Raw genomic sequence first — 10,632 nt, 5'->3', positions numbered from 1 at the left:
CGTCTTTTTGAGTTTTTGTCAAATTTTGTGGGATCCAACGAGAACATACCTTTCTCACAGCTAAATGATCATGTAATATTTTATATATGCTGGTGGAACTAATGCCTATGGTTGCCTCAATCTCACAGTATGTCACATGACGATCTTGCAGTATTAGGTTTTGCACAGCATCAATGTTTTCTTGAACAACAACTGATTTTGGACGACCTTCGCAAATCTCGTCGGTGAGCGAATGGCGGCCACGATTAAATTCGTTATACCAGCGTTTCACAGTCGCAAAGGATGGGGCTTCATCACCAAATGTGGAATTAAGTTGATCGATGCACTCTTGTCTTGATAATCCACGTCGAAAATCGTACAAAATCATCGCACGAAAATGTTCACGAGTTAATTCCATTTTATTGTTGTCGCGCAATCTCCAAGGCAACATAAACAACACAAATCAAGCTATTGACAAAACATTTGTAGTACGTTATGGTCAAAAATGCCAGACGATTCCGTGCAAACGTCAAATCGCGCCTAACTTCAGTCAGTGTTGCCAAGGCTCAAAATATACATAGTGACCCTCGTACATATCCCTGTACGAGATAAATCTCGCTGTGTTAAGTAGACGCAATAACATAATTACCTTTATTGCACGATATAAATAACACTAACAATAAACCAAATTATTAAGCCATAAATTCTGCACTATCAATAAATAGCCAAGATATGAGGCTATGATTTGAGGACTAAAAGTGGTAAACGTTGTAAGTGCCAAACGCGAAAGTGTTGGGAAACCGCATCGTTCCGCACATCAGCCCGTAAGAACGTGCACACTAGTGACCTCCTTACACGCCCTTTGAACTACTTAGAGGGCTACCAGCCACTTTTCACGTTTGGCACATTATAAAGCGTGACACATTTCACAGTTTAAGGTGGAAAACGGTGTTTGAATTATTGTGGCACTTACATCGTTTACCAATTTTAGTCTTCATATATATATTACACACATTACATGTGAACCAAGATTGTTCAGACACACAGAAATAAATAAATAATAAACAATAATAATAAAACTCCTCCTCATTATTAATGAAACAATAAATATGATAACACCATTAAGCCTTGTTTCCATGATTATGAAAAACTAAATATGCTGACCAAGGCAGTAATTAATTTTATTAAAAACATAAACTAAACGTAACGTTTCAACCTCCTAGCAAGGTGTTCTTCAGACACTGTATCAAGTACAAATGTAACAAGATACAAAAAAAGGGCATTATATATACACAAACATTACTCCCTCCAGACTAAACGTTACGTTTAGTTTATGTTTTTAATAAAATAAATTACTGCCTTGATCAGCATATTTAGTTTTTTTAATAAATATGAACATAAGGATTCATATTCAAGACTTAACAGTAAATATTGTGTTGAGAAACAAAGCATAGAAATCTAACAAAATAATTATTATAAACAATAATACTACTACCATAAGTTTTTATTGTGCATAGGGAGTCTTTGCCACGTGGGGATCCGGGTATGGTTGATTTCAGGTGGAAATCTCTCCAGGATTGGAGCGGTTCTGGGGTTTACCCAGCCTCTAATGGGTACCTTTCGGGTGGGGTGGAGGGTAAACGCAGCCGGAGTGTGCTGCTGACCATACCACCTCCACAAATGGACTACACTGAAAAAAATAAAGGTGTGGAAACTCACCTTTTGGGGTGAGTTTGGCTTGTCACAAATAGACGTCCCCAAAAGGTGAGTTTCCACACCCCATATTGGGGTGAGTTTTTCTCACCCTAGTATAGAGTGTGTTTTTCCTCCCATAAGGGTGAGTTTTCTCACCCTAGTATAGAGTGTGTTTTTCCTCCCATAAGGGCGTGTTTTCTCACCCTAGTATAGAGTGTGTTTTTCCTCCCATAAGGGTGAGTTTTCTCACCCTAGTATAGAGTGTGTTTTTCCTCCCATAAGGGTGAGTTTTCTCACCCTAGTATAGAGTGTGTTTTTCCTCCCATAAGGGTGAGTTTTCTCACCCTAGTATAGAGTGTGTTTTTCCTCCCATAAGGGTGAGTTTTCTCACCCTAGTATAGAGTGTGTTTTTCCTCCCATAAGGGTGAGTTTTCTCACCCTAGTATAGAGTGTGTTTTTCCTCCCATAAGGGTGAGTTTTCTCACCCTAGTATAGAGTGTGTTTCTCCTCCCATAAGGGTGAGTTTTCTCACCCTAGTATAGAGTGTGTTTTTCCTCCCATACGGTGAGTTATTCCTCCCATAGGGTGAGTTTGAGGGGTTCGTGAGGAAGAGGTAAATGATCTTTATTTAGTATAATAATGCTTACCTTTAACCTTGAAGAATCAGTCAGATCTTTTCTATCTTATCCAATATGAATTCAGAATAAGATAGAGCAATCATAACTTCATTGTAATTTCTTCCCAGATGGCAAATGTATCAAAGTAGAGAAATGCAATGTTAACTCTTGCATTGTGTAATATACGACATCACACTGAAAACAGTGTTTCTTCATTTAATGCGTTCAGATTTTAATGTGATTAATTGTCTTCTTTATAAAAATAATACCATTCAATTCAGCATTAAAATTTGACAAAGCTTAAAAATCTTAGAGGAAACTAGATGCAGCACGCTCACCAAGGTATTCATGTAGAAGAACAAGCCATCCCTAAATTACATGAAGCTTGCAAGGAATATAATGTATCGATTTCTAAATCATACAAAAAAGCCGCAACTTTTAATGTACATACATATTTTCCAATAAGTCTTTTTTGAGACTTCCACTTGATGCTTAGAAGCCAATTGGGACTGGATATATGTACAGTCACATACACTGCTGGGTTGTAATGATTTAATTGAAAGTCAATGGTGCTGTTACAACCCAGAAGTGTCCTTGAGTGTACAATATAACATGAAGGGTATTGATCTTCAGAAGTCACACCTGTTAATTATAAAATAACAACTTTTTTCTGTACTGTTTGGAAAGCAACACTCATGCTCACATACATTGCTAGGATAAATAAATGACATACTTAACACAACAAAATACTGTATACTTGTATATCCGTAGATAAATTTTATGTATACGTTGGATGCAAGTATATACATACATGGTAAGGGGATAATCTCTGAAAAATACTACCTTGCCACTAAATGCATACACATTAAGCAATAATTCAACCTTACCTTTCCTTTGCTGTTGGTTCTGCACACTCAGTTCAGTGCCACAATCATTACAATGTGAGTGATTTTTGGTGCTTTTAGAACCTATTTCAGTACTTTAATAAATTAATTAGAAACGAAAATGTACATTCTTAAGAAGGCAGAGCAAATTTAGTAGAAGTTATAAATGTTCATATACATAATTTTTAACCACTCTATTTCAAATACAGAGCTTAATTTTTTTCGCCCCAAAGATTAGGTTGAAGAAATAAAGTTACCAGTTAGCAAAAAATTCAACTTTATTTACAATATTCGTACATTTCATCTTGCAATAATTCAACATAGTTCTCACAATTTTATCCAAAAAAAGAGGAATTTTACTTCATTGCTAAAAATTTGCATGCTGTATTCCTTTAAAATGTCTGTATGGAAAGGCGTCCATGATCTGAAAGGAGAAAAAATGTAAGAGTAAATAAGAATATAACCAAGAATGCATTTAGGTCAGAGTGTGATAGTTTAGAATGTACTTATAACATTTATGAGTCTTAATACTTCCCTGAAAAGTATACTAGTGATGTGTGCATACAAAGTGATTCAAGCTTGAGTAGCCAGCCTTCGTGGATGAGTGGTTACGAAAGCATGCTAAAACGCCTGGGGTGTCGAGTTCGAATCCCAGCCTGAGCACAGGTGTTCTTTGTGAGTGTCCATTCATCCATTCCATCATATCATCACTCATCCTCATGTTCGCAATTAGCCCAAAAGTGGCAGAAATGCGAAGAAAAATAAACAAAATCAATCAGTCAAGCTGCTCAATTGATAGATTGACTTGGTGTTTTAAGTCCACTTTATGCACAATATGGCTAATCGAGACTGGACCTGCGGTTCAAAGTGGGATCCGAACCACTATGTGCCTCCACATGGTATCGAACCCAGGACCCCTTGATTACAAGGCAACGACCTACCACTGCACCATCGGGGAGGCCCTCAAGCTGATCAGTTTCTACATTGAATGCAGTAGCACTAAATTGGCAATTTATTTTACACAGCATTTCCCATAATATTTAAAGCTCGGGGGGGGGGGGGTTAAACCCAGTAACCCCCCTTGCGTGCGCCACTGATTGAATGAACAGGTGGAGGGACTAAGAGTATGTCACCCTATTATGCAAAGGTAATATAAACATGCATGCTTTTATTTCATAAGCAAGGGCCTATACAAGGAGGGTGATGATGGGGCTATAAACAGGCAGGAAAAAATAGCGAAATGAGGGCTGACTACTGGGCACGCCACAGCATATAACTGGAAATTGCACACTATCTTCAAAAGTAAGAAATTACTTTAGGATAATATTTTGTGCTGAAACATCGGTGTCGGGAGATGGAGGTGGAACATATCCGTTGACCCCCCCACCCCCTGGAATTGCCATCGGCCATTTCAAGTCACAAAAAGCAGAAGTTGTTATAACATAAATAATGTTTAGAAAGCTTTTATTGAAAAGTTAAAACTTAAAGATAAAACAGAATAACTGTGCATTTCAGTACACTAACTGTGTAAAATGTAAAAAAAAAAAAAAAATTATAGTAATAAGGAAAAGTTGTACTTGATATTCATTCATCTAGTAGTTCTCCCAAAGGATTTAATAATAGTAATAATAATAATATAATTTTATTTTTTTGTTATAATAGTTATTACTGTAAAATTATTATCATAACCATGATTCTTATTGTTAATATTTGTTCTACTATTAAGTTAAGTCAATGGATTGCCCCCTATACACACACACAAACACCTTTCTGGTGTCGCCTAAGAGCTCAAACAGTACCATTCAATGTTGGTGTGAAAAATATTTTTTTTACTAATTTTTGAGTGTTTAGCTTTAGCTTTCTTTTGTTTCTGTTAGTTCTGCAGGGTGCGAAATCCTGGGGGGACAGGGGGATTTCCCACCACCAACAATCTTGGCCTTAAAAATCCCCCCACCAAAAATTTCCGGGGGGAAGATTTTTTGTTATAACAAACGAAAGATAAGCAATTACTTTTAATTTCAAATATACTGTACTAAGAATAATATCGAAAACACACACAAATTAGTGTAGTTGTGAGTATTGAATGCTTTCTCTCTCAAGAAATCATTAACAAATCTACACCAATACGCACAATTAAAGTAAAACAAGAATGCAAGAAAATTATAACTATGAAATCTAATTGATTTATATTAACATAAAGCACAAACAAAACAAAAACTTACACATAATAAAAGCACTTCAACTATTTCATAATTTATAACATCTTTAACCAAGTTACTAAAGGAATTAGTTGGCTGCTTTACAATATCTGATATGTATAAAAGTAACAAATTAATTTACTTTTAATAATACACACATGTGGCGGAGGGGGAATGTAAATTAAGAACTTTCTTCCCCCACCAGTTTTCAATGATTTCGCACCCTGTAGTTCTGTCCTGTCAAAGTGTATGTGTAAACATCATGTAGCGAAAAGGCAAAAAGATTTTATTTATTCTGTACATTATACTAGCATGTAACAGGCACAGTGCCAGAAGGAGAAGTGAGTGGATGCCTCATTCCATCCTTTCACCCAGCAGACAAGAGACACATACCCTTGACAATTTTAAATATTTTCTATAGAAACAAGATATAGCTACATGAAAGTTCAACTCTCCAAAAATAAAAGCATGGATATGATTCTGTTTTCAAGTAGCAGAAATAAAGTTCTATTGAAAGTTTAGTAGGCTACGAAAGAAATACATAAAGATTATAATTTGTATATTTATGCTAAGGTGCATTTTGGAAATGCATATCCAAAGATTCTTAATTACAAAATGAAAGGTGTGTATGTATGGTTCGCACACGCAGCATTATATTTTACGTTCCTAGTTCTATTTATGTGATTCTGACATTTTCAGATTACACACAGGTTAATTGATTTATTTACTTACATTTCCATTTACAAAATCAGGATCATCTTCAAACATCAGATGTGGTTATTTTAGTTAAACAGCATTCAATGTCTGAAATAAGGAATAAATTTAAATTAGATTAATCTTAAAAGTAGCAAAAATTTAACTTCTTCAATACAACAGTTTATTGTACAACTATATTTCTTAATAGATGGAAGACTATTTGAAGCGTTCAAGTGGATTTAACATATAAAAGTTAATTATCATGCAAAGTTAGTATCATTTGGATCCCCCCAGTAATATAAATTCTCCTAAGGAATGTCTATATATACAGTGGAAGATTGAATGAAAGAAACCCAGAATGATGAAAGTTTAGATACTTTTCAAATAAGAATTAATTTCTTTATCTGTGTGTTTTCTTCTACATAACATCTCAAAATGAATTTAATTTCGAAAGACAAAATTTGTATGTAGGCTTTTACAGGGTAACTGATAGCCAATAAATGTAGCATCACAGACCCTCACTTTGCAAGTTGAAAAGAGAAAACAAATAAAATGTATGAATCACTTACTTCATCCCACATCCACAAGAACACTAAATTGTACACAAGCAGCAATCGATTCTCAGAACTTAAAGATGCTGACACAGAAGTATATTTGCTGTGTGGTCTAGTCAACCATTTTTTTTTTCACTAATCCTCCATGAAATTAATTGTGTAACAAAGATATTAGGAAAGGTATGTAAAGAGTGAGATGCATAAATATTTCCCGGAGAAGTTCAATGCAGTTCAATTCCTTAAATACACGTGGGACGTCAAAAAATATTGAAAATTATGAACAACTTGCCTGGTAATATTTTAACATCTCGCTGTACACATTGTGTAATTAGTATGCCATATCAATTTCCAAATACTTCTTAAGACAGTCACAACAAAGTTTTACACTCCAGCCTACACTGTGTATAACTATTAGTACTGTCCTTCCCAGTGGCGAACACTCCCTTTGAAACAGAAATAACCGAAGCTATGAGACACCCACCCACCCTTTCCTATTTCCAGATTTGTTGTTTGAATTTGTTTTTAAGTCCACTTTATGCACAGAAAGGCTAATCGGGGCTTCACCTAAAGTTCAAAGTGAAATCTGAACCACTACCGAGTATGGAACCTCGGACTCCTTGATACATGTATTTATGTATGCATGTACTTTTGACACTTTAATTTTCTTTTCACACTCACTATGATGACTAAATGTTCAATACTAGCTGACCACCTCTAGCGTGCGCTACACCTGGGTACATATAGTGGTCGCCACTGGTCCTCCCACCTCAACATATAAGCTTACTTCCTAAGAGACCTCTGTCATTTCAAGTTCCTACAGCTTAAAACTTATGAAAATAATGAATAATAAATTCCCTTGAAAAGAGAACAAAATTAGATTTGAACTACTCTACTTACATTGCATATCTGTGTAAACCCAACCCATGCAGGATCCTTGAAAAACTGCTATCGGTGATGAGTGGCGAAATGTTCAGTGTAGATTGGAACTAAGGCGAGTGTGTTTGTGGGTATTATCCGTATTCACTCCTCTCTATGCATGGCACATTCCTGAAAAGGAGTTGAAAATTAAAATAATACTTAAAATTTTATGTTGCACAACCATATTTATGTGTAAAAGAAATCTAAGACAACACTCTAAAAGAAATTCTAGCTGCTGCTTGAAATTGTAAGTTTTCTTAACTTAAATTGTTAATGTTTAGAATCCCCCAGGGACCGAAAATTAGAAGATACTATGGACGCACACTACAGAAAACCTCACGAATATCAGCGTCTGAATGTGGGAAGGCGATCATTGCTCCCGAAAATTAATGTCAAGGTATATTTAACTTTCACGCCCTTGTTTACAATGTGTCTTTTTTCCTTTAAAAAATTGTGAATTAGATGCAATCGACTACAACGAATGAATGGAGTTTAAGCAGCAGCTTACAAATCTTATAAACTCTTACAGAAGCCTGTTTTGTAAATAATATTTCCCATGCAAATTAACTTTACGTCCCACAGTATCCCACTGCATTATTTTGGCCTCTTTACTTAAAAATCAATTACAAATCCCTCTGGGGTACGTTCCGACAGCCAATAACGAAAGATTATGAATTATGCGCAACAAGTTACTTTACAACTTTAGGAACATCACACACCAAACGAAGGTGCCAGTCGCAGTCAGAATAGTCGACACCAAAGGGGGCTCTAGCCCACAACGAAATATTTTTGGCCCATCTCCTCCTAACACAAATAGCCAACAGTTAAAAATTGGGATTGCTTACAGCGCAGCGAGAATCACACAAGAACAGAAGAACACAAAGAGAGAGGGTGAAAGAGACCGAAGATACATTGACAGCGAATGACAGAGAACATAAATAGAAGGAAATGGGAAAGAGAGAAGGAAGCGTAGAAAGAAAGAGACAAAAGGTAAAGAAGAATAACGGAAATGGAAACAGAGGAACCAAGAGAGCAGAGAAAAATTGAAACATATGAAAACGGAGAAAGAAATAAAGATGATAGAGAATCCTAGTAGCAGTGATAATTGTAGTAGGGTCAACCTTTGTGACGTTGTTCCCCCAAACATCCACATATTCTGTTTAAAGTAAGATTATCTTTCGTTTGTACCGGATTGTATCGCATTTACTTTCGTTTGCAACATTACAGAGTTCGAGTATTCACAAATTGAACTTGGGGGGGGGGGGACTTCAGGTAGCCCGTACAGTTTTATCCCAGCGCATTTTTTCGATTGTACCGTAACGATTTGAGAGTAAATTAAATTAATATTTGAAGTTCCCTCGCCCCCAACTTTAAAATGAAGGACAAAATCATTACGTTTGTACCATTGAAATAACTAAACTAAACAACTAAAAGCTCCCCATCATGGAGGAAGAAAAAATCAAGCAACTTCTTGGATAGAATTTCGTTTGTGCACTTGAAATTTTATTTTTTATCGTTATAGTTTTCCAGTTATTTCTCTCCAAAAATGGGAGTGGGAAGGACGGAAACGAACTTAAACCATGATTTCTCAGTCTCCGTAACCATAGGCGTAAATTGGCGGGGACAAGGACCCCCAAAATTTTCACATTTGTTAAAATCTTCAAGTTAGGCGACCTGAGGAGCAAAGTAATAAAGAGTAATATTTGTGACTTCGCTAGTTATTTAAATGTCTTAGCACGTCGAGCTGCGACGCCAGGTGTCCCGGGTTCGAATCCCGCTTGGGCATGGTTGTTTGTAAATGTCCATTCATCAATTTCATCACTCATCCCCATATTCTCAAAATTAGCCAAGAGGCACAAACCGCGAAGTAAAATAAAACGAATCAATCAAATCAAATCAAACCATGACGAATGCCAATCTTCGGACGAGAACTATTGAAAGGGCTCACACTGCATGCTAAACAGTGCCCTCTCACCGTGTACTGTCATTATTTCGAAATGTGAAACACATTTTGGTCTAAGCATTTAGGATAGGACAATCTGAGCATATATAAAGAAAACTTACAGTGTAAAAATATTGAAAACGTTATTGAACTTACTTACCTTCGAATCCTGCTTTCTTATCTTCACTTTCAAATACCCACTCAGCAGACAAACTATTCTGGCCCACGGCACAGACGACCTCACACAATGTCAACGGCAAGGCTATTCTGGGCCTGCTTATCCCAGACGTCCTTCGATTGGTCCACACGAAAAGCGCGCCGTATACGACGCGTGACTTGCAACAAAAGATGCTAAAAGTGAATGTCCTTTAAACAAAGCAACGATCTTTGGGGGAGGGGGTGGTTTAGACAACTTTTGTGGCAGGCGGATCCACTGGGAGGGCGATGGGAGCGATCTCCATTCCCAACTGCCAGTTCTTGGATATGATATTATACCTGATATTTTTGAGACTCAAATGTTCCGACTTTTATCCCCAAATTTAAAAGGCTCGATAATATTTATAAAATAAGTCAACCTTATGATCAAGATAAGCTAATCGAAACTGACACTACAGTTTAAATTTGTATTGAATCACTGTGCAATATGCTTCAAAATGAAATCGAACTGAGACCCCTTGAGGGAATAGGCTTTCGTGTTCTGTGAATATTCACTATATTTCTCATATCTGCTCATTCAGATTACATTGTGGCAATAGGAGGTCAAGAGGCATTATGATACAATAATAACCACCTATTCCAGTCCTCGACCTCTATTTTTGCAAAGGAATTCTCTATCTTCTAGAACACAAAATCAGCTTCGTTCCTGTTTACAGTATAATATGTTGTTTATATATAGCAGTGTAGTGTATGTTAGAATTGAGGTTCGGTGAGGTGAGGCATTCGAATGAAATTCGCCCCTCCCAGCTGTAACTTCTGGATCCGCCACTGGTTTGTGGCAATTTGAAAGCGCTCTGTGGATACCAAAGTCCTAAGAAAATAAAGGACAGAATTTCTCTCCTCCACAAATTGATTGAGCTGGTTTATTTTATTTCGCTTTTGTGTCACTTTTGGCTAATCGCGAAGATGAGGATGAATTGATGATATGATTAA

The 10,632-nt window shown here is 36.5% G+C and overlaps 1 long non-coding RNA gene across 1 annotated transcript; it reads right to left on the bottom strand.

Annotated features, from left to right (window-relative positions):
* Nucleotides 1-3,435: 3,435 nt before the first annotated feature.
* Nucleotides 3,436-9,722, bottom strand: LOC145989439 (uncharacterized). The gene is made up of 4 exons (XR_014441846.1): nucleotides 9,644-9,722; nucleotides 7,521-7,670; nucleotides 6,106-6,177; nucleotides 3,436-3,599 (listed from the first exon to the last, which is right to left on the bottom strand). It is a non-coding gene; the product is annotated as an uncharacterized LOC145989439 (long non-coding RNA).
* Between the last annotated feature and the right edge of the window lie 910 nt (nucleotides 9,723-10,632).

The sequence above is a fragment of the Lepisma saccharinum genome, chromosome 6 (assembly GCF_977018435.1).
Source record: "Lepisma saccharinum chromosome 6, izLepSacc3.1, whole genome shotgun sequence".
Lineage (NCBI taxonomy): Eukaryota > Metazoa > Arthropoda > Insecta > Zygentoma > Lepismatidae > Lepisma > Lepisma saccharinum.
This window is presented reverse-complemented; position numbering and strand designations above follow the sequence as displayed.